The 24,289-nt window shown below is 48.1% G+C and overlaps 2 long non-coding RNA genes across 7 annotated transcripts; both read right to left on the reverse strand.

Annotated features, from left to right (window-relative positions):
* Window positions 1-1,102: 1,102 nt before the first annotated feature.
* Window positions 1,103-5,931, reverse strand: LOC136992656 (uncharacterized). 4 transcript variants are annotated; one of them, XR_010885087.1, is made up of 5 exons: window positions 5,804-5,931; window positions 3,682-3,809; window positions 2,733-2,918; window positions 1,726-1,907; window positions 1,103-1,630 (listed from the first exon to the last, which is right to left on the reverse strand). It is a non-coding gene; the product is annotated as an uncharacterized lncRNA (long non-coding RNA). The 4 variants fall into 4 exon arrangements; XR_010885085.1 differs by lacking the exon at window positions 5,804-5,931 and adding an exon at window positions 5,330-5,382; XR_010885086.1 differs by lacking the exon at window positions 5,804-5,931 and adding an exon at window positions 4,956-5,039.
* Window positions 5,932-8,319: 2,388 nt separating this feature from the next.
* Window positions 8,320-24,224, reverse strand: LOC136992617 (uncharacterized). Of its 3 annotated transcripts, none has more exons than XR_010884989.1 (5): window positions 24,201-24,224; window positions 13,618-13,690; window positions 13,007-13,090; window positions 9,615-9,679; window positions 8,320-9,089 (listed from the first exon to the last, which is right to left on the reverse strand). It is a non-coding gene; the product is annotated as an uncharacterized lncRNA (long non-coding RNA). The 3 variants fall into 3 exon arrangements; XR_010884987.1 differs by lacking the exon at window positions 24,201-24,224 and adding an exon at window positions 14,557-14,615; XR_010884988.1 differs by lacking the exon at window positions 24,201-24,224 and adding an exon at window positions 14,008-14,089.
* Between the last annotated feature and the right edge of the window lie 65 nt (window positions 24,225-24,289).

Below are 24,289 nucleotides of genomic sequence, written 5' to 3' on the forward strand. Positions count from 1 at the left end.
ACGTAGGGAAGACACCGGTTTGCATAAAGGCAGACCTGGCAGAAAAGCGGGCTTGATGCCAGTGCCGCGATCACGACTCGGGCTGCACCGCACAGCAGCCCTGTCTGCGTGCAGGCGGCCAAGACGCAGGAACCGCAGGCTGTGCCGACAAGTGGCACAGATGACCGCAGCAGCTCCAGAGCGCCCTGCCACGAGCACCTGTCCTAACGCCCGAGTACTCGGAGCCTCTGCTGCTCTCTGCCTCCGTGACACCTTCCTTCCCCGGGAGCCTCTTCGCTGTCCACCGCATCCCCCACCGCATCCCTGGCCCACTAGTGCTCCCCCACTGCACATCCACAGCCCTGTGCCTCTGCACACAGAGTCACTGCGGAGGGGTCTCACATGACCCGAACCAGGCAGATCGGTGGGACCCTCTGGGCACTGCTGATCATCTCTGCTGAGTGCCAACCGCCTCTTGGCGCCTGCCACACCAGACAAAACACAAAGGAACAACAGACCTTCAGCTGGACGCAGGGCCAGGGAGCAGAACAGAAGAAAGGAGGGAACAGAGCACTTGGCAGATGGATGGAGAAAGAAAGAGAAGGAGAGACACCCGGCCCCAGGGTCAGGGCACTGCACAAAGGAACAGACGGAGAAGCATCGAGGGCCACACAGAGGGATGGAGGGCTGCACAGAGGACCGGGGAGCAGAAGAGGGAAAAAGAGAGAGACGGAGGTGGACAGAAGAAGAAAGAGAGGAAAGAAGGAAAGGGGAGGCAGACAGAGGGACAGGCAGCAAAAGAGAAGGGGGGAGAAGCAGACAGAGGAACAGGGGCTGCATGAGAGGGACAGGCAGCTGGTCACAGCTTCAGTATCCACGGCACCTAGTTTTTCCACGCTCTCCAGTCTTCCTCGCTCTTTCCCGTCTTGTGCGAAAACCCTCCCAGACCCCTTCTGTACTCACACGCTTCCTTAAAACAGTATCGCCAAAATCAACCAAACGGGCTGAGCTGCTCCTCTTCCGCTTGCTGGCCCTCAGAACGTCAGCCTGCAAATGAATCAGACCACCAAGGTCACCGGCAGAGTCTCCTTTTGGAGCTCCCCCCCCCCCAAAAAAAAAAAAAGCTTTAACGACCATCCCCTAACCTGGGGAAATGCAGGTCCTCCCTTCAGCACTGTAACAGTTTTTATTCCGGGGTCCCAAGTCGCTGTTACGACACTAAGCGGCAAAGCAAGGCAAAGGCAGCTGGGGTCACAGCTTACCCAACCAGCCACGAAAATTCTTATTTGAGGCCTCGCTGCTTCTTCCAGGTAAACACACCAAAATAAAGCTCCCAACAGGCAGCTGAGGCTTCACGCAGGCCTTGGGGCCCTGCTAGCAACAGCAATGCCGTAGCCACTGGGCTACCAGGCGCTATTCCCCCCCTCCCCTGCTGGTCCGTGAATTGCAGCTTATCACTCACGAGTCCAGTAAGGATGCCGCCGACCCTCCTACGGCCGAGGGCTCCTCCTCAGGACCGGGCAGAGAACCTTTCCGCCGGCATTTGGAGTCTCCTGGCCGCTCTTGACACCTGATAACTTGCAAAGGGCTGAGGGCGGGAGCCTGTAGTTCTTCATGGCAGCATACAGTCGTTCCCCGATGTTCTGAATGCCTAGCATTAACACCATTTATAAATACCAAAATACTACCGCTATAGGGCATAAAGCCAAGCTAAAATTTCCGCAGCCAAAGAAAACCTCTTCGTGCCTGACAGAACGAGCCATGTGCATCGGCGCCTACAGCTCAAGGCTAGCGACCCCTCCCGGGCGACGTTCGTCTGGCAGGCTGCGTAGCTGAACTCCTCCGTCTTGCCTAAGAGTCTCTGCCGCGACATGACGCAACTTTGCCAGCCAGCGCTTCTCAATGGAGGCATAGTAAAATCCATCGCCCTACAAAAGCATAGAGCAAAGCAAAGCAAAGCAAAAAAAAAAAAAAGAAAAGAAAAGAAAAAAAAGAAAAATTCAAAGCTCTGCAGAAAATCATAGGAACCCAAAGTTGTTTCTAAGCACAAAAGCGGATCTAATACACACACAAGCAAAGTAAACGAGAATACGCAAGCCACAAATACCGCTTCCCCCAACCCCTCTTCTGGAAGTTATGATGACAGTCGGGCTTGCTGTGAAGGGGAAGTTAGACTAAGTAGCCGCTAGAGATTAATCTTTCAGAAACCTTCCACGTCCACGTTTTTGGCACAACCATGCTCTGTCAATTCAGACACGCACAAGAAGATCCGCCGTTTGCACAGTAACCCCCCCACCCCGCGCGTTAGGATTAGTGTCCCCTGTGCCACTTGGATAGATGATACTCCGCTGTCTATTTGCTTCCCTGACATTAGCTACTACAGAGGGAATTGAGCAGATGGGATTGCCTCGGTGCTCTCAAAGGGAAAAGTCTCAAAGACAGTTACAGACCAGACTGCTGCTAAACAGTCTTTCTCGCAGCTGGAGAATTTCGGTTGTGGCCCCAAAGGGGATGTGAGGATTAATTAACCCGGGGGTGCGCTAACCAAGCCTTCCTGAAAGCGATCTCTTAATTTTACAGTTCAGACACTTCCGTCTCTCTGTCTCTTCAGAGACTCTGGCCACTTGACCGCCATTCCCCCAAGATAATAGTTTGCTGTCTTGTAGGTCTTAAAGCACGATGCCTCGTATACACATAAAGTCACACGCGCAGAAATATACGTACGTAGCATACTTTTCGTAATGCGTACAGACCTTCAGACCTTATATGTTGGTGATCTATTATTCCGATCACTATTAATGGTGATCTTTCCTCACCAGGAGGAACGGGCTTTCCCTTTTTGGGGGATGGAGACAGCTCTCAGTTGGTTCCGTTTGACTTCATTACTTCAGCTTGCTTACGTTCTTCTGGTCTCTTCAACTTCAGCCATGGCAATCAATCTAAAAATTAAATATGACATCTTTCCCTTTCTACATATGCACGTACAATAACAAAACAAAACAGAAACAACCAAAGCAAAACTAAGGCAGATACAGCAAACAACATCCACGGGGTGGGAACGGGTTACTTAGTCCTCAGTGCTGCCTTCGGGAGGCCGAAATAACTAGCAGTCATTATCAAGAGTTACCCTAGTTACCCATGCCAGAACACCTCCTACTGCAGCAGGTTCTGCGGCTATCAAGGGTCCCCTAAACTGCATTTTTGCTTCCTTGTTTCATCCCATCCCTTCGGTATTAATCACCAAAAAACTGCTTGTCCAGCTTTTCTCTTCATCAGCATTTGCTACTATTGGTTCCATCTCTGTAGCAAAGAGAGAACCTTGCATTTTATGTGCCGTGAGACACTTAGATTTATACATGTTCTTCTTCTCTTCACTGTGTTCTTTTCTTTTCTCTTTCCTTTTCTTTAAAGGAAAGGTCTTAATACAGCACCTTGCGTCATACTTTACAGGGTAAACAGTTTGGAAACATGACGTACAGCAATTCGGGCTAGGTTATTAGACAGGCAGGCACATCACCTAATACTTACCTACGCCATCGTCCACAAAACCTGATTTTTATTCTGCTTCAGTATTATCATTCCTGTTCAGTATCCTTTCTCAAACCCTCGTATACACACGCTTAACTGACAAGTCTCTCAGTCTTTAGCCATGCAGAAGAATGATAGCACTTGATTTGCCCGTCGCTGCTTCAAACCTATTACCTTTTTGATATAGCTCCTAAATTCCTCTTCCGCTTGGATGCTGGCCTCACAGGTGATGACCAAAATCAACAACTGGATCACTAGGTCTAGCTGCTTCTCTTCAAGATGTCCCCCTTTGGTGGACTACCCTGCCAAAAAAAACAAGACGACTGACGAGGCCGTGAGGGTATCAGATCTTTGGACCGCTTCTCCAAGGCTTTCCAGGCGATTGACATAACCCGCTTCTCTTCACGTTACTCAAAGCCACGTTCATCTATTACCTAAGACTAAACTGTTTCTATTTTAAGAGGGGATTGCTGTTTGTTGAAACTTTATACACAGTCCATAACCCGCTATGCATCATCTCTCGCCCCTTAGGCTTTTGCAACACTTTCGGTAATTAAAGGTGGGAATTAAGAGCACCCACTGTCCTATGGGCTGGAGTAAGTCATTTCTCCTGCTCTGAGGAGGTGCCTAAAAGCCATGCTGTTTTCTGTAGCATCACTGGGGCTTCCCGTAGCCCACCAGCGTTCTCTTAGGCTCTTCCCAAGCCCTGTATTTTTTTAAGGTTATTCCTTAGCCTGCAATTTTATGTTAACGTTCTCCTTAGGCACTGTGCACAGCACAATTATCCCAGACCAGCCACATTAACAGAGTCCTCTTGCACGCACAGAGGCTTCTAAGAGGTGTCTTAGAAGAAAAGAGAGAGAAGTCTGTTTGTCATCTGTGCACCCACCTGTCAACATTCTTCACTGAGAAGTGCTGTAAATTCCCTTTTCTCTAAAGCGGGACCGAGTCAAAGGGGAGACACAGGTTTCCCCCCCCCCCCATATTTATTAGAACACCTCACTGCTGTGGGCACTGAGTCTGGGAGCGGTTTTAGGATTGCTTGGGGCTTTGGGACATCAGGCTGCTGTGCCACTGCTGGAGACATCCAGACCCCTGTGCAGCATACGTGCAGCTCCCCTGTGCGTGGGGAGACGTCAGAGGCAACGGAGGTCCCATCGCCATGTACCTCACTGGGGAAGCCCGTGGCTTTGGGGCAGCTGGACAGGAGGGAGCAGGGCTCAGCGGGGCTTTCAGTCAGTCGGTGTCTGCGTTGTCTGGTGCCCACAGTCTGTGCCTGGGGGTGGGGGAGGCCTCCGGGTGCCTGGGAGTGTCGTTCTCCTATCCATCTTCTTGCTTGCCTAGCCACAACTCTCAAGGAAATAACCTGGGGCTGCACTAATCGTACCTGACTCAAAGTGGCCTTCAACCTGCTGGATCCAGAAGTTTTAAACCTTCTCAGGACTCACCAGCACTCTTGGGCGTGCCTGCCGCGACAGGAGCCGTCCTCCCGCGGACGCCGCGCCACAAGCCCACTCCGGGGCCCACCTGCCCACCCCTGCTCCGCAGGGCCGCGTCTGCAGGGGCGAGCGCACGCCCCGGCCCACGCTGGGGAGGAGCCGGGGCCCTAAAGGCGACACACGGAACAGGCAAAGTCCGACCCACGCTCCAGCACACCCTGCCCCGCGCTCGCGGCACGGCGCCGGGCCACAGCCCCCCCCCCTCGCCCCCCCCGGCCGCCGCCCTGCACCGACGGCCGCAGCGGGCAGGACACAGCCCGCCACCCCCCGCTCGCCTCACCGGGGCCCCCAGATCCTCGACTCCGGGCAGCCTCGGCCCTCACCTGCCGCCACCGAGCGAAAATGCCGACTCTGCTCACCGCCATGCTGCTCCCCGCAGCGGCGGCCCGGCGCTCAAGCACCGCACATGCGCCGACTACGGACCGGCTCGAGCGGGAGGGGCGGGGGGAGCGGGGGGAGGAGCAGGGGGGAGGCGAAACCCGCAATGGCGCCCTCGCATGCTTGCGGCGCGGCGCTGCAGCCAGGCGGCTCACGCGTGCGAACCGCAGCCCACCGCGGCCCCGCGGGGCTCCCACCGAGCAGCGAGCGCCCCGAGGCTGCCCGTGCCCGTGCCCGAGAGAGCGGCGGGGATCAGCGAGCAGGCTCTGGTGCTGCCCCGGTGAGAGGGCACCGCGGAGCGGCTCCGACACGGCACTGCCCGTCCCCGCGACACCAGGAAGCACAGATAAGGAACAGCGTTCTGCGCTACCAGGCTCCGAGCACCGGGGAGGGGCGACGAGCACGGCCCATTCGCTTACCCGTTGCCGGAGCACCGGAGAGTAGCGGCGAACACGGCGACCGGCAGCACGCGTGTCTGCGCCGGCTGGCTGCGGTATTCTTTGTACGCGGGGGAGGGCAGCGGGGGCTGCAGTACTGGCGCGTCGACACCCGAGGGCAGCAGTGAGCACGGGAAAACCAGTGCACATGCGTGCGCCTTACGGGTGCAATACTACCGCGAGGGCAGCGGTGCGTGCGCATTTCGTGTGCCAGAAAACTATAGCTCCCAGCATGCCGTGCAGACGAAAAGGACTGCCCGGAAGCCCAGTGCCGGAAGACTACTGCTCCCGGCATGCCTTGCAGAAAAAAGCCCAGTGCCGGAAGACTACTACTCCCGGCATGCCGCGCAAAAATGGCCGCCCGGAAGCCTAGTGCCGGAAGACTACTGCTCCCGGCATGCCGCGCAAAAAAAAAAAAAAAAAAAACCGCCCGGAAGCCCAGTGCCGGAAGACTACTGCTCCCGGCATGCCGCGCAAAAAAATGGCCGCCCGGAAGCCTAGTGCCGGAAGACTACTGCTCCCGGCATGCCGCGCAAAAAAAAAAAAAAGCCGCCCGGAAGCCCAGTGCCGGAAGACTACTGCTCCCGGCATGCCGCGCAAAAAATGGCCGCCCGGAAGCCTAGTGCCGGAAGACTACTACTCCCGGCATGCCGCGCAAAAAATGGCCGCCCGGAAGCCCAGTGCCGGAAGACTACTACTCCCGGCATGCCGCGCAAAAAATGGCCGCCCGGAAGCCTAGTGCCGGAAGACTACTGCTCCCGGCATGCCGCGCAGAAAAAAAAGACATGGCCTCCCGGAAGCCCAGTGCCGGAAGACTACTGCTCCCGGCATGCCCGGGGGGGGGGGGTGCCGCAGCGCTCTGTGAGGTTTGTGGCGATTGCGTTGCGTTCCGTCCCGTCCCGCCCCTCTTCCCGCCGCCCTCCCGCCCTCGGGACCCGGATACCGCCGCGGAGCCCGGAGCGCAGCCCCGCGATCCCCGACACCGGCCCGGGACTCCCCCGACACTGTCCACGGAGGTTCCGTTTTTTCGGAACGCGACGGCGGCTGCGAGCACAGCAGGAAGCAGCGCGCGTGTTGCGGGTGCCATTCTGCTTTTTCGACACGCAAGGGCAGCAGGGAGCACGACGGAACGCAGTGCGCATGCGCGCCCCCCCACCGCGCGGGGTGCCGTTGTCCTTTTTCGACACCCGAGGGCCGCGGCGAGTGACGTTAAGCCAGTGCGCATGCGCGAGCCGCTCAGTGCAGTACTTGCCTGTCATCACCTGGTGAGCGCGGCTGTGAACTAGTGCGCATGCGCGCGGCCCCTCTCCGAGCGCCGGCTGGTCGGCATCCGCGGGCAGCAGTGAGCGGGGCGGGGGGGGGGGCATCGCACATGCGCTGTTCGCCCGGCTGCAGTCCTGGTTTGTAGCCAGGCGAGGGCAGCACCGAGCCGCGTTACAGCCGCGCTGGGCTCGCACGGAAGAGCAGTACTTCAATAGCAGCCGTGATCATGACTTCGCATCCTGTAACAACGTGCCAACACGCAACTTCGGCACTAGCCTTTGGAGATATTTCACTGCCATCGCCTCATCTGATCTACCGTTACTTACGGTGCCTGCTGCGAGGCAGACTGTCCGTATTTCATACTCAAGCCACTTCTACTAGAGGCTTTAGTAACAAAGCTTTCATTTGAACATTGCAAAATACTCTACAGACAAAAAACACTCAGAGGCTGCATTAAAAAAAAAAAAATCCAACCTACTTAATGGGACCATTTGCAGCCATTAAACAAGCAGCGGTCTTCTTTAGGACTTTCAACCTCTTGCCTGTATTGAGTGTTAAACAAAATAAACAGCCCAAAGCAAGCTGCACTATTTTCTTGACAGACTGCTCATTTTTTATTATTAAACAGTAAGAGATGTTTGCACAGAGTACGTCTACCACATTAAAGCATGAAAACATTAGTATGCTGATCACCTTTTGTGGCACTACAGGAAACAAGCTAAAAAGGCTTGTTCTGTTTCTAAAATAGCTGGACTTTTCTAACAGTGATCACAGCCTAAAGGCTATTCCTATGTGAAAAAGACTAATGGTCCGATCACCTGTGTACCACTTACCTGGCTTGATTACTACAGGTATTAGTAATGAAAGTGCATAGCCTTCTATAAAAGGTAAATACACTCTTTTAAACACTTCCAGCGACTCCACAGCATTGTCATTACTTTGCATGGCTAGCCAGCTTCTTCAAACCCAGCCGCAAGAAACATTTTGCCTCCAAGTCACAACTTTCTGGACCCACCCCCCCCCCCAGGGTCAAAGGAGACCTGTCATTCGCTACTCTCTCTCAAAATGTACAGTAAGCCCTAAAGTACAGGGCAAGACACCTTCTCTAAGGAAACTGGCTACTATGTCTCCTTCACTGCAGGTCCCTCTTAGTACTGTGGTCCATTCAACAAACAGAGTACGATAAATGTTTTCATCTGCTCTAAGTGCTTTCATGTAAGAGAACACCATCAAAATGAGTTATTACGGGATTTAGTCTTCACTACACATGCTACCCCAGTGCCATGGGCTCGGTTTAAAGGATCAGTAACGTACACGTTTTTGCACTAACATTCACGGAATGAATAGGCACTTGGTCAAGTAGGATTGTTCATAAAAAAAAATTCTGACAACGTGTTGCTGGGTAACAAGCCTAGACAAGCAGTTCTTTACTCTGATCCTTCGGCTTACATTTCTTCAGCTGGATGTAGTCAAAGGCGTCTTTTTCACGTCCCACTGTCAGGGCCTCCCCAGCAGTTCCTGCAGCAACTCCCCCCTCAGAAGAAACAACTGAAGGACAGAGATAATCTTGTGAAAAGAATGGGGAAACCAATGCATGCTGTGCATGGCACTCAATCTTTAGGTCAAAAATAAAACTCTCTAAAATAGATCAGGTGGGCCAAAGAGGTAACTTCTCTGCGCCACAATGTTCCTTGCACATACGCAGGCTGCCTCTCCCTGCTATAATGGTATCCCATACCAGCAAGGACACAGTGAAAAATTTCGGGAACTGCAGTATTTACCAGAAGCATTTCCAATACCTTGAGAAAACAGCTGAAGGAGAGGCTCACGCGGGGTGTTTAACTGGAAAGAAAACTCTGCACCTAAATGACCAGGCCTAAAATGACCAGCCCAGAGCATGGATCCCGTGGTCTCCAGGAGTGCGGGAGTTCTCATGTTCTTCTTGAATATATCGCTGCCGGTGAAACACAATGCACTACAGTAATACTGACCGTTGGAGGTAAGCCTGGAATAAGAGCGAAAGAAAAGTACATGTTGGAAGACAAATATGAAGTTACAAGCCCCTTGGAATTCAGGCACACTTCTAGATTTACCGCCTATTTTAAAGCTGCACCTTCTGGAATTCCGTACAATTTGTTTTCCCAGAAGCCTGAGACAAGGATGAAATGCATATCAGGGAAAGGTACAGCATAACTGCTCTGGCCTATAAATTACTGGTTTCAACCACTGCACAGTTAAAGTGCTAGCATTCCTGCCAAGAAATAACGTCAAAGCAGACTGATGAAGTAGGTCATAATTCTGAAACCAGACATAAAGGAGCCCGCTTGGCAGTCATGAGTTGACATACAGCATTCTCATTCTCACTAATAACCTCCCGTAGATACTGGCACCTGTACAATGGCTTCTACACTACACAAACGAATTGGATACTGGCCAGATGCCACGTCCTGAATGTGGAACTATAAATCTGAAGGCACAGATTTAAACGAATGCCTGTGATGTACCAGAGGTCTAGCGTATTTACATTTACCATATATCGGTTCTCCTACGTGGACAGGCTGTTCCACCTTCTTTATTTGCTAGCTGACAGACGCCCTATGAGAAAGCAAAGAAAGGAAGAAGTTCAAAATGAAACTAAACAGATTAGAGGTGGCCTCAAAGGGTTTGCTTGATCTTCCCCCACCCAGCCAAACCACCTTTGGAAAGGCACATCTCAAAATACATGTAGTTCTGTGATCGCTGCATTCCTGAGAGCCTAACAGTAGATGGTGCTTGTTAAACAGGAGTGAAATTGTAAAACAGATGTTTAACAGTCTCAAAGAGATTTACGGCATGTACATATTATAATAAACCAAAAAGAAAAAACAAGATACTCTGGGAAAGAAAAAAAAAAATCCTTAAAGCTTTCAACAACGGCATCTTAATATGGCTTATTTGCACCTTAATTCTGTCCCTCGGACTTTGAGGGCAAGGCTGCATTTAGCAAGTTACTGAAATCACACATCCATTGCTCATGATAACTGTGCTAAGAAGAGTCCAGAGGAATACAGTTGTCCACCACCACATGCCCCCTGGCAGAGAGCGCTGTGACAGACAGAACCAAGAAGAGCAATTCATAACACCTTTAGTTTACACCCACAAAAAAACTGTTTCAGAAACAGCAGGACCCGGAGACTTTGTACGGCAGATTATGAAGAAGATACACAATCAAAACCCACCCATAAAAGAAACGGTTCAGGCTTTTGTAAAAGATGAACGTAGCTGTAAGTCATCTCAGATGAAATGTTTCATCAGCCACAGTTAAAGCCTGGGAAAAGGGATGGCATAAGGGCGACAGAGGAGAGCAACTCAAAGCGCAGCTGCTAGAGTATCGTTGCTTGTGATTTTCACGTGACTGTGTAAGCACAGCTGGAATCTGGGAGGAGTGAATACTGAACAGTAAAATATTATGACTGCACCAGAATAAAAGTCATGTTGAAGGAAGACAGCAGAGATGAGTATTGGAGAATACTTAACATACTTAATAGACAAAGCTTAACCAGTGTGTTTAATGTTTCCAAAAGCTAACCCTACAGTGCATGGATTTTACTCAAACATTGCACCCAGCATTTCTTTTAAAAGAAACAAAGAAAAAGAGGATAAAAATCTAGACCTACACATAGTAATTCTTATTTAAATGATTAAATCTGTCAGTTTCTTTTAAAGAAGGGATGGAATCGATCAATAACGCGCACAGATAGAGAACTGCCAAATGACTAATTAAGAATAATGAGATAAGTTGAAAAATTAAGAAGAAAAGGAAAAATGTCTTGAAAAGGATAGATGCCCCTCCTACTATCAGCTACTGTGATTAACAGATCACCAGCATATGAAGCATGGGATGGAGAACAAATATATGTACACAAAGAGACAGAACTCATAAAACATCAGATTTTTGAGAGCTATAAGAAGCCCAGGTGAATCTGTTATGTCTAGAAAAGCTTCCTGCAGCACACTGTGCTTTAACATACCATATTCCATTAAATGAAGCTTTACAACACTGGGACTGGGAGGACTGTACCTGCACACAGCCTTGCTCTGCAAGGAGCGGATTTATTTACACACAGCTATAAACTGAAAACAGCAGAAGCCAGGTTCCTTGATTACAGGCACTGCAAAGCACTACACATGTATGGTATGTAGTCATGCATCAAGTTGATGACAAAGGGATTTTTGTTACTGATGAGATGACTTGAATTCTAAACGTGCAACTACAGCGTTCCTGTCTTGGGAAAACAGCACTAGATATCCATCACTGCAGAGAAGCTGTCTGATCTGAGAACCACCTTTTTAAGTATGGAAAGATCGTAGGCAGTATGCAGCCTCTTTGCAAAAAGGAACACGTTTTGAGCCTGAAAGCGCCGCTTTACAAAACGAACTTGGTGTTCTGCACACCCGGTCAGAAGGACTCAGGTGCATACTGGCATATGTCAAAAATTACATTTAGCGATTTTTAATGGAACCAACTCGTTCTCAGTCCTACAACAACAAATTTGTTACCATTTTGCCAGTTAGCGTGCTACCGGTACTGTAGATTATGGTTTTACTGTGTGCTATGGTGCTGTTGCTCGTATATAGGTAACCCCATTTCTCTGCTAGAGCAAAGTTACTTTTGTAGCTGGCTCCTGAAAGAAACAGTAACTTGCGAAAGCAAAAATCCCCCCCAAAACAGTCGCATGCTTAAGACATCAGTTGTGAAGGACCTTTACCCTCAAAGTAAAAACAATCCTGGAACCCCATGAACCCCCTGACTTCAAAGAAGGCAGCTCTGGAAGGATTATGGCCCAACATTAATAATACTAGGAGCAGAAATTGTTTGGAAGGACCAGAACAGCAAAGAGAAAGGAGTTCCAAGGAAAGAAACGAGCCAGAAGCTCCATAAACAATCGCGCTCGCTAAGATAAACTCAAAGCATTCCTCGCCAGGAATTGATGGCAAGGGGGGGGGGGGTGTTGACAGCACAGCATAGCCCCTCAGGAAGCACTAAATCAACACAATGTTTGAGGTGTAGATGGAGGGAAGACACCAGTTTGCATAAAGGCAGACCTGACAGAAAAGTGGGCTCGATGCTAGCGTCGCGATCACGACTCAAGCTGCACCACGCGGCAGCCCTGCCCGCGCACAGGCGGCCAAGACGCAGTAACTGCGGACTGCGCTGACGAGTAGGACAGACAACAGCGGCAGCTCCAGACCGCCCTGCCACGAGCACCTGTCCTAACACCCGAGTACTCGGAGCCTCTGCTGCCCTCTGCCTCCATGACACCTTCCTTCCCCAGGAGCCTCTTCACTGTCTACTACATCCCCCACAGCATCTCTGGCCCATTAATGCTCCCCCACTGCACATCCACAGCCCTCTGCACACAGAGTCCCTGCAGAGGTGTCTGACGTGACCCGAGCCAGGCAGATCGATGGGATCCGCTGGTCGCTGCTGGCACCGGACCGAATGACAGGGAAAGAAAGAGAAGGATGGCGAGCTGGACAGAGGGACAGGGAGAGGAACCAGATGGATCCGGTCAGCCCGGAACAGCTCTTGCCACGCTCCAACCCCACTCACCTGCCAAGCACGCAGAGCACTCTGCGCACCACTGTGCTCAAAGTCCACTTGTGGGCCTGCTTGCCCGTTTCCCTACTGCTCCAGGGTGCCTGTGTCTGCCAGAGCAAGGGTGCGTGCACAGGTCTGGACTGGGGAGGAACCCTGTGTTCAGTGATGGTATTTTACTGCTCCTTGTGCCGCCTTAGCCCCTTTCAGAGGCTTAACCCCAAATTCTCTCAGCCCTTAACAACTTCAGTACGTTCATGGCACCTAGTTTTTCCACACACTCCAATCTTCCTTGCTCTTTCCTGTCTTACTCAAAAACCCTCCCAGACCCCTCCTGTACTTACACGCTTCCTTAAAACAGTATCACCAAAATCAACCAAACGGGCTGAGCTGCTCCTCTTCCAGTTGCCGGCCCTTAGAACGTCAGCCTGCAAATGAATCAAACCACCAAGGTCACCGGGAGAGTCTTGTTTTGGAGCTTCCCCCCTCCTGCCCAAAAAAAAGCTTTAACAATGGTCTCCCAACCTGGGTCCTCACTTAAGCACTGAAACAGTTTTTATTCTGGGGTCCCAAGTCGCTGTTACGACACTAAGCAGCGAAGCAAGGCAAAGGCAGCTGGGAGCACAGTTACCCATCTAGCCACGAAAATTCTTATTTGAGGTCTCCCTCACTGCTTTTTCCAGATAAACACACCAAAATAAAGCTCCCAACAGGCAGTTGAGGCTTCACATGGGCCTTGGGGCCCTGCTAGCAACAGCAATGCCGTAGCCACTGGGCTACCAGGCGCTATTCCCCCCCCACCCCGCTGGTCCATGAATTGCGGCTTATCACTCGCAAGTCCGGTAAGGACGTGGCCGACCCTCCTACGGCCAAAGGCTCCTCGTCAGGACCAGGCGGAGAACCTTTCCGCTGGCGTTTCGATTCTCCTGGCCGCTCTTGACATGCGATAACTTACGAAGGGCTGTGGGCAGTGGCCTGTAGTTCTTCACAGCAGCATATAATCAGTCGTTCCCCAACGTTCTGAACACCTAGGATTAACACAATTTATAAATACAAAAATACTACCACTATAGGGTGTAAAGCCAAGCTAAAATTTCAGCAACCAAAGAAAACCCCCTCGCGCCTGACAGAACGAGCCATATGCATCAGTGCCTATAGCTCACGGCTAGCAACCCCTCCCAGGTGACGTTCTTCCGGCAGGCTGCGTAGCTGAACTCCTCTGTCCACCACCCTACAAAAGTATAAAGCAAAGCAAAAACCAAAAAAAACATTCAAAGCTCTGCAGAGAATCATAAGAATCCAAAGTTGTTTATAAGCACAGCCCACCGCCACCCGCTCCCCTCACCGCCGCCCCCACATCGTCGACTCCGGGCGACCTCGGCCCCCGCTCGCCGCCGCCGAGCAAAAACGCCGACCCTGCTCGCCACCATGCTGCTCCCGCCGCTGCGCATGCGCTACCCGCCGCGCATGCAGCGGCGGCCCGGCGCTCGAGCACCGCGCATGCACCAGCTCGGACCGGCGCGAGCGGGAGGGGCGGGGGGGGCGAGCGGGAGCGAGGCGATACCCGCAATGGCGCCCTCGCGTGCTCGCGGCGCGGCACTGCAGCCAGGCGGCTCACGTGTGCGAACCGCAGCCCGCCGCGGCAGCCCGGGGCTCCCACCGAGCAGCGAGCGCCCCGAGGCTGCCCGTGCCCGTGCCCGTGCCCGTGCCCGAGAGAGCAGCGGGGATCAGCGAGCAGGCTCTGGTGCTGCCCCGGTGAGAGGGCACCACAGAGCAGCTCCGAGACGGCACTGCCTGTCCCCGCGACACCAGGAAGCACCGATAAGGAGGAGCGCTCTGCGCTACCGGTCTACGAGCACCAGGGAGGGGCGACGAGCACGGCCCATTCGCTTACCCGTTACCGAAACGGCGGAGAGTAGCGGCGAACACGGCGACCGGCACCACGCGCATGCGCGCCGGCTGGCTGCAGTATTCTTTGTACGCAGGGGAGGGCAGTGGTGGCTGCAGTACGGGCGTGTCGACACCCGAGGGCAGCAGTGAGCACGGGAAAACCAGTGCGCATGCGTGCGCCGTACGGGTACAATACAGTACTGCTTTTTTGACAGGAGAGGGCAGCAGTGGGCAGGGTAAAGCCAGTGCGCATGCGCATGCCCTTTGGCTGCATTACCGTTTTTGAGCACGCGAGGGCAGGAGTGAGCGCGGCGGAACGCAGTGCTCATGCGCGCGCCTCTGCCTGCAGCACTGCGCTGCCATCACCTGAGGGCAGCAATGAGCAGGGCGGGAGCTGCGCGTGTCCGTGCGAGCGCCGCGACCACGACTCAAGCTGCACCGCGCGGCACAGGCGGACAAAACGCAGGAACTGCAGGCCGCGCTGACGAGTAGGACAGACAACAGCAGCAGCTCCAGACCGCCCTACCATGAGCACTTGTCCTAACACCCCAGTACTCGGAGCCTCTGCTGCCCTCTGCCTCCGTGACACCTTCCTTCCCCAGGCGCCTCTTCACTGCCTGCTACATCCCCCACTGCATCATTAAACAATTAAACATTAAACAATTTACAGCAGTCAATACTTCAGAGAAAAGCAAGACAACCAAATGCTCTTCAAGGCAAAATGAAAATCTTTTTCTATAAAAACTTCACACAGCAACATAGAAAGGAGGACTACAAAAACAATTCCTCTTCATTAACAATGCTTTCCACATCTATCCTTGTATATAACTGATTAAATGTGTTCTCCAGGTTTGGATCTTCCCCCCACCCCCCAAGGTATATTTTGTACTGCATGGGCTGAGTACAGGGTGGTTCCAAAGCTCTTCTTTCACAAAGTCTTACTATTCCCCTGGCAGCACTGTTTTTGATACAAGATCGGCTCTCCACCAGGAGAAGGAAAAAAAGGAAAGATTCAATCCTTTAAAAGTGCAGTTTCAAAAGTGACTATGTTTGAGCATGTCAGTTGCTCATTCCATAGCTTGGCTTGAAAAATTAACACTTCAGAAAATTTAGGCTAAATTTTCAGAATTAATTCTGTGGCTTTTTTTTTAATTTATTTACAGCCAGGTAAAAAGATGCATTTTTTTTTCTTGCTATTTCAGCCATTAGTAAGAAGAAGGATTATGTTTTCCTATTACTGAGCTTTCTATCATGATACTAAATTCAAGTACAACATAAAGCAATGAGACACACTGCATAAAGACCCACCAAGAATTGTTCCAGCTCATTCCATTCCTTCATTGGCAAGTGAACATAGCTGCAGCTCTCTTAAGGAAAGCTGGTGCAGCAAAGGTCTAATTGAAGCAAAGTGGGATGCAAAGTATCTTGCAGCATTAGTAGCTGCATATCAGTCCCAGTGAAACTGCTGACTGCGCCTCACTTACATATCTTCATCCATTGGCTTCCTAGGCACTTCTGCTATAAAGAAGCTGGGCTAATGCCCATCTTATTTTTTACCAGTCTTTCCTGGAAGTGGTTTCAAGAGATACTGCCAAATTTCCCAAAGAAAGCCCTCCAGCCTGTCTTCAGACTTCCCTCCCATACAATTCTTTAGCTTCCTTATTCTCTTAGCCTCAGCGTGGAAGTCTTTTCTAAATTCATCCCACTTTGTCTCCCAGTCCAAGTCCTTGATTTCCTCTCTCCCTTTCACTACATCATTGTCACTTCATCCCCAAAAGCCCCTACAGAAACTTTCTTTACCTTCTAACAGATCTCTTCCCTTTCCAAATCCGAAAACTCCTTAGAGCTGAAATTCTTCTCAGGCTTTCTCTCTGTCAGTTTCACGCGTTCTCATTTATGCTACACCCTCTCCATCCGCTCCTCCATTTCCACAAGTTCTCTCCTTTTACCAGGCGCGTCTCATGCTTTCCTTTCTCCCAACCATTTCACAGTCCTTTACAGCTTTCCCTGCATTCCCATTCACTATTTAGATGCAGAGAAACTGGTTTTTAATCCCCTGCAAGCCTAGCAACCAAGTGAATCTCAGCTCCATTTGGTTCTGCTGAGCTCTGTCATTGTTCAGCCTGGATACTCTCTTCAGCTCCACAATAAAAGAAATCAAGGAGCTAGGCCACAGCCTACAGAAACTGTTGGCTGCAGACAGTCCCGGTTAACTATCTTTGATGAAAAGGACAACTGAAAAATCCAGATAGACAGCCAGGTTCAGCTGGCACTGTTAGGGCAAAAGGTAGAGATTTATGTCACTCTCTATAATTACAGGTAGGGTGACCTTGAAACCGTGATCAAGATGTCCCAAAATCCTGGGTTATTCAAGGACTGCAACATAGTGATGTAACAGATGCTGAGGAGGCACAAAATATTTAAACAGTTGTTTTGATGTTATAAAGGTCACATGTATGGGTTTGTCACTGAATGTATTCAAAGCTAACTCAACCATGTGAATGATATTTTCTGAGAACCAGAAGTCCTGCAGAGAAGCGTACAGAAAGTTGGGAAAAGCAGGTAGAGGAAAAACAGTATTTGAAATATGCATGATTTATGCAGCCATCCAACCTTTAAAGGTTCAATCCAAAGGGTAGCAGAGGCAGAGGGAATATCATTTTACTGATTTGATCTGATACTGAAGGTCTGGCAACAAAAAAGGGCTGAGAACAACCTAAATGATGGTCTCCACATGAGCAGTCATGTTTGCTTGCCCAGGATAATTCACAGTCTATTCAAAAACTGAATTGGGGATTTTTCTGTCATACCAGATGATCTATATTGACCATCTGCAGGCTGAGAGCCTGCCTGGTTGGTTGGGATAACAGGCAGTTCATTTTACAGGAGGTTTACTCCTATAAATGGTGTGACTCTGAATAAACAATACTTAGCTTTAGAAAAGCTGGGAAAGCTCACCAGAGTACAGCCAAAGGTCTAAGTATCAACAAATATGCCTAAGGAGACAAGAAAAGCGTGAGAAATGCAGTTAATCCAAAAACTAGTGTCAAGATCTGTCACAAATGTTACATGACCTTGAAAAAGGTTTTGCCTTCATAATGTCCAGAGTAAGACATTCCTATATTAGGGATTGTGAAGATCAGTATTTCTGGATGTCTTCCTTACTGGTAGTCAGTACAATGTGAAGGCCTAGAGAAAAGAGTAAAATGTAGTAGTTCTTAAATGACTAAAATTCCCAGCACTGCTGTTCTCAGTCTGGTAGGTCTTTTTTCAGTTAAAGGCTGCCAAGTTTAGCCTTAACTATATTTTGCAGAGGAGAGAATGAAAATTTATTTACAAATAATGCATATCAGAACATAATTTCAGAACAGGAAAACTTATCATCATAATGTTTTGATGTTAATTTTAGAAAATTGGCCAACTGAGTCCAAACCCAAGTTCCATAATACTGAAAATAAAACAATTCCACTCATTTCAATCAGTGGTTTAGAACAGAAATAAAAACATCTCTTTTACTCTACAGTATGCATTCAAGTTTTTCTTCAGCCATTTTGTCCTCCCTCAATAACTAATAACTAGACTTGTAGATAGACGTACTGTGCTGTATTAAACCAACTGACACAGCTGGAGAAAGCTGGAAGAAGCTTTTGATCACTCAGCAGCCTTCATCAGGACTGAAATAGAAGCAGCAGACCTAAATACAATTAGCAGAGATAAACACAACTAGAGAACAATTGCTCAGAGTTTAGCTAGGTGCATACCAGTTAGACCATCTCTGATGGACAAGGTAGCTGAGAGCTTTGAAGTAAAATAGAATTTAATAAGGGGATAAGAGGAGATAATGTTGGGGAAGAGAAACAGGCACTTTATTGCCTATGGAACACAGACACTGTGCCATAAAATCAATAATGCTATTGAGTACCTGGTTTTACTTCAGAATAAAGAAGGGCTTGTGTGTCCAAAAGCTTGCCTACTTTCTCTTACTAAATCAACTGATCTAATGAAAGATCTCTAGCTAAAAAAATCTGTTTTCCTGTGTCCCAAGACCATCGTGGCAATGACAACACTGCTATGGACCCAGAAGATGTCATGTACCTCGACCATATTTGGATAGCTGTCAGAGATGCTGAGATACTTGTTCTATGGTCCTTGGTCATGTTTCACCTTCACAGATGTCATATCTTAGACTTCTGAATCTTAAGAAGTGGAATTCTGCAGCTCATTCATTGTTATGCTGCAACCAGCACTAAAATTCTCTTCGTAACAACCATGACTAGCTCAGAAAGTCTATTCGTGCACTGAGGTCTTTGAGAGATGTGATGAGCAGCTAAAAGACAAGAATTATACAGTTTTCCCTATCAGAGCTGTTTAGTATTAGCACCTAGAATACTCTTTAAAACAGCTAGATTAAAAAGGTAAATAAGCCTACCATAATCAATAGCTGCTGGTCCCGTCCATCTCTATTTATCATCTTCATAGTTTAATAACCGCATTCTCCAAAGTGACTCTGAAGTACATCAGAGCTCTACGACTGATTAGCTGACATCTCCCAATCCTTTCTCCTTCCATAAATTCTCTAAATTGCTACTCCTGCTGCTGTCTCATTACTTGGTCTTTTTTTCCATTCCTACCGGGGCCAATGCACAAGTTTGATTTGTCATAAGTCTCCCAGTTCAGGCAAGAACCAATACAAAACTGAAGAGAAAAACAATGTATAAATAGTAATCATTAGGAAAGCACAGCTCGCTCTCCTTCTTTTTATGTTACTCCAGAACACAAACTCTGTCCTTTCTAGTACCTGACAAAGGGGTCTCATTAAAAATTTCCATATAGTATTTGAACCCTATCAGTGGCTCTAAATATAGCTAAAATGCTAGGAGGAAAAAGCACATTAATTTATGTGAAGCTATGAACACTAAATGTGCCAGGGATAGAGATGACTCTGGAACCCAAATATTTTCTACCGTCCTTTTTCAGAATTGTAATTGGCTTCATAAACAGATGTTCACTGTCCACTGTACAGTTCCTAAAATAAAACACATCTCAGCATACATTCCCATAAGTGATACTGTGCCAAATGGTCCTTCTGAACATAAGCCATATCAGTGTTAAGTGCTTAATAGCTACAGGCTAAAACCTACGATCTCTCAGCTGGACCATTATACCCATTAAACATTTAAAGAAAACAATTTCAATTTATGTACAACTGAGGTGGGAATTTTTTTTAGCAAGAATCATGACACAAATCATTCTGTACTAAAAGCTACAAAATATACATTTAGATGAAAAATAATCACTGTGAATTCCTACCCATGAAAATTTTTATGCCTCCTGTAGGAGAGAACACAGCAGTAAAATTCAGAAACTTAGTAGCAGTCATCCTTATTAGATCTAAAATGTTCAGAACATCCCTTGTAATTAGAAGTTATTAGAAAGACATATAATAACCCTCAAATAACAGAAAAGATGCCTTAAGCCTTTCCTGAAACACTGAAAAATGTCACTTTAAGCAGGGCTTCTCCAGAAGATACCCAGGAATACATAATGGGAAGGACCCTGTAGCCTACACTTAGCACCAACAAAATGTTAAAAATAACCAGTGGAGTTCCCTTCATAAGATGTTATTAAGATCAGGAGCATTGCAGGATTTCTAAATGGACTACATATTTATGAAAAATGAAAATACAGCCACAAAGATAGTAATAAAAAACTCTAGGGATCAAAACCCATTCAAATGCACTTGCTTCAGATTTTAACTGTCAACGACTACAGTTACATCAGTGTAAACTGCCACAACAAACTGACCTTCATAGGTGACCAATTACACCAAAATACAAACAGCCACTGGCAAAAGCATGAAGAAGAAAGAAGCAAATAGAGCCTGGGCCTTTTTATTATGCCATTTGGGGCTTTTTTAAATAAACAACCAACTCTCTCTCCATCCCCCAAATTAGTACTAGCTATAATTAAATTTGCCTTCCTATGAACAAGTAAGGTAAAGAATGGAGGGCGCAAGCAACGTGATTGCTGTTGCCCAGTCCAGTGAACAAAACTGCCGAATCTGCAGTTTGAACAATCTAGAAGCTACAGGGAAATGTTAATGAGCATCCTGATGAGAGGCAATGAAATAATAACAAGCTATACAGTGAGAAAAGCACAAGATATTGGTGCAAGGTTTGCACAGGATAAATAATGCTATAGTCTATGCAAATTATGCAGCTAGAAAGTCACCTTTGACTAAGCTTGATATACAGGGGCCAATTCACAGAGAAGGCGTTTTCATACTAATTATGCCCAGCTTCCTAATATAGCCAAAAAGCATTATTAAGAAACCTACTTTACACTGCATATATTTAAAGGCAGCTACATTTAACAGACATTTAATTGGAACAATACACCTGAGACAGCAAATGTACTTGGCGCAGCCAACATGGATGCTGTAAGTGAGACACAGCAAGAAGCTGTTTTATGCAGACTTTCAATAATTACCCATCTCTTAAGTGGAATTTACAGTACTACTGCACACTTCAGTAAGTGTGAAAAAGGAATTCATGAAGCTGATTCAGTTAACAGCCCTTTAACTGTTCACCAGATACATTTCTGTTTACGTCCAGCCTGAATATTTTTCAGCACTGTGACAAGACCTCTGTCCTTCAGCATGTATCGTGCTGATTTTAGCAGGGAGATGGGATTTAACAGCTACAGACCATTTTGCACTGTGATGCAGATTTCTAATCAGTGTGTTGTTCTTGATCCACCCCTTGACTAATGGCTTTTTTCTTGTGCAAACCTGAATGTTCCAAAAAAAAAAAAAAACTCCACCAAAGGGAAGCCTTCCTAATTAGCCCTCAAGCACTGGCTCACCTAGGTCAAGAACCCAGGAGCATGTGCCTGTAGGCTCACGTCACTCTGCTCTGCTACATGAGTAAAAAGGCCTTGGCAGTGAGGTCAGGTGCAGGAGCACTTGCACCACAGATCTGTATTGCTGATGTTCTGTGCAGTCCTGAGGAAGTCATGTAAAGATCAGTGTTGCCTGAACTGATGGTGCCATGCTGAAACAAGCACTTTGAGGTCAATTAAAATGATCTCCCAAGTAACACCACTGCTGCTTTATGCCAGCATAAACTGCAAACTCTTTCCATTTAATCTGAATAAGCCCTATAACCTTCACTGGTAAAAATGGATGTGATAATAATTAACTGCTCAGAGATGTGGGATTAATGCTTATACAAGTCTTTGACAACTCTAATTGCTACACATTATTCTTAATGTATCACTTCTCCAGTAATATGGATGCTATTGCACTTTATCAGGTATGTAAGCATTGAAGCATCTCAACTTAATGATAACTAAGATTTTCCAGAAGTGCAAAACAAAGTTCAGCTAATCAGAAATGTCATTCCCAATATATCATCCTGATTTTTTTATTTCTAAGAGAGCCCAAAGTAAATTACATGTGCTAAACTGGAGGAAGTATTAGCCTGAAAGTCAGCATGACTCTTTAACTAAAGCGTTGTTCTAAGTTTGAATAAATTGATGGAAGTATTACCCCTACTTCTTCCCAAATCCCTGCTAGGATCTCTACATTTTCAGACCTTTACATCTCCAGGGATTTTATCATATGCTAGTTTGTTTGCTTCAAGTATTAAAAGTTTTAGGGTTTCCTAGAGGAAGGAATAAAAAGTATTTTAAGGTGAGGTACTAAAAGTCTTCAATTTCAGGAGATTTTAAGATTCTGATCAGCACTTCTGTGAAACTGTAAGAAATTTAAGATTGATTCTTACTATTGAGGCAGTAGCACCTGCAGCTCAGATACATGACTGGGATTTCCTCGCACAAATACAGAGCAAGAGGCAGACTTTTATTGTTCCTAGTCAAGTGGAAAAGAGACAGAACAAAAAGAGGAAACAATGACATAACTGCATGGCCTTCCCATATCTCATGGCAAATCAGGGTTAAAACTGATGACAAAACCTGCCTTTCTGCTCCTAGGCACATGTCCTAATCACAGAATGGTTGAGGTTGGAAGGGACCTTTAAAGATCATCCAGTCCAACCCCCCTGCTCAAGCAGGGTCACCTGGAGTAGGTTGCACAGGTCTGTGTCCAGCTGCATTTGGAGCAACTCCAAGGATGGAGACTCCACAACCTCTCTGGGCAACCTGTGCCAGTGCTCAGTCACCCTCACAGTAAAAAAGCTTTTTCTTATGTCCAAACAGAATTTCCCGTGTTTCAGTTTGTGCCCATTGCCTCTCATCCTGTCCCCGGCCACCACTGAGAAGAGCCTGGCTCCGTCTTCTTTACATCCTCCCATCAGGTATTTATACACACTGATAAGATCCCCCCGAGCCTTCTCTTCTCCAGGCTGAGCAGTCCCAGCTCTCGCAGCCTCTCCTTGCATGAGAGATGCTCCAGTCTCTTCATCAGCTTTGTGGCCTCCAGTAGTGCCATGTCTCTCTTGTACTGGGAGCCCAGCGCTGGACACAGCACCCAGGTGTGGCCCCGGCAGGGCTGAGTGGAGGGGCAGGATCACCTCCCTCGACCTGCTGGCACTGAGATGGAGAGACAGGGAAAGACACTGGGACACTGTGTCAAAAGCCTTACTAAAGCCAAGGTAGACAACATCCACTGCTCTCCCCTCATCTGTCAAGCCAGTCATTAATCAGGTCTTGTGGCCTCCCATCTCAGAATTATTAGCAAAGGGGAGGAGACAGAGATGGAGTGGAGGGTAGGTTAGGGAGAAAACACACACACAGGTATAGTTTAGCCTCTTTGACTAAGGAATGAGGCTTGTGAAATCATTTGTTTATGTTTCTATGTCCCCCAATAACATTTAAACCTTTAGCTTAATAGAGGTCTCAGAGTTTCTACTTTTTCACAGTTTTGTAAAAACAGATGAGAGAAGTAGCTATTCATGTCTCCAATGAGAAAGAAGGCTACAGCATTAATCCACTTCTTAACAGATGCCAGGTTATTCATGTAACCAGGAGAAAAGCTTCCACCAGATCTTGCATGACAGATCAAAGCAAAAGATCATATAAAATCAAAAGAAACCAAGACTTGCTTGCTTCATTGCTTATTAAGAGTGTTTATTTTATCATCTGCCAGCTGGAAGAAATCTTAAGAATTCCTTAATCTGCAACACGTGGGCTCACTGCCATTTGTTAAGTAACATACACCAAGCAAACGCAAGGTTTCTGAGATAGCTTAGCATTTGGAAGAAAACTATTACATTTATGGAAGAGATGGAATTTTTGGAAGGAAATGAGGCCAAAACCGTGACTGGCTCTGAAGTAGGTAAGAAGACCACTCCTAATTAGGAAATGACGGAGAATCTGTGAGGTCTAAACAAGCTGGAGTGATACCATAATTGTTTGATTATCCAAATAGAAACACCAAACCCTTTTCAGCCCTGTTAGTAGTTACAGCATACTGAAATCCTAACACTGGAAAAATTTTGTGCCAAGTTTAAAACTTCTATGCAGACACATAAAGTTCTCAAATACTAAATATCCAGCCTAGCTCCACAGTAAGGTCAAGGTGAGAGGGACATCAAATGGCAGAGGGGATGACCCAGAACTACTTTGTTGTCAAGGAAGGTTGTAAGAGGGAAAGACAGATGGCAAAGCGAAAGATGGAGCTGAAGGTACCTCCGTCCCGGGAGGAGGGGCGACGTGCCTCCGCCGCGGCGAGCCATGGCGGAGCCCCGCCCCGGGAGGAGGGGCGACGTGCCCCCGTC

Source organism: Apteryx mantelli, chromosome 9, assembly GCF_036417845.1.
Source record: "Apteryx mantelli isolate bAptMan1 chromosome 9, bAptMan1.hap1, whole genome shotgun sequence".
NCBI classification, from domain to species: domain Eukaryota; kingdom Metazoa; phylum Chordata; class Aves; order Apterygiformes; family Apterygidae; genus Apteryx; species Apteryx mantelli.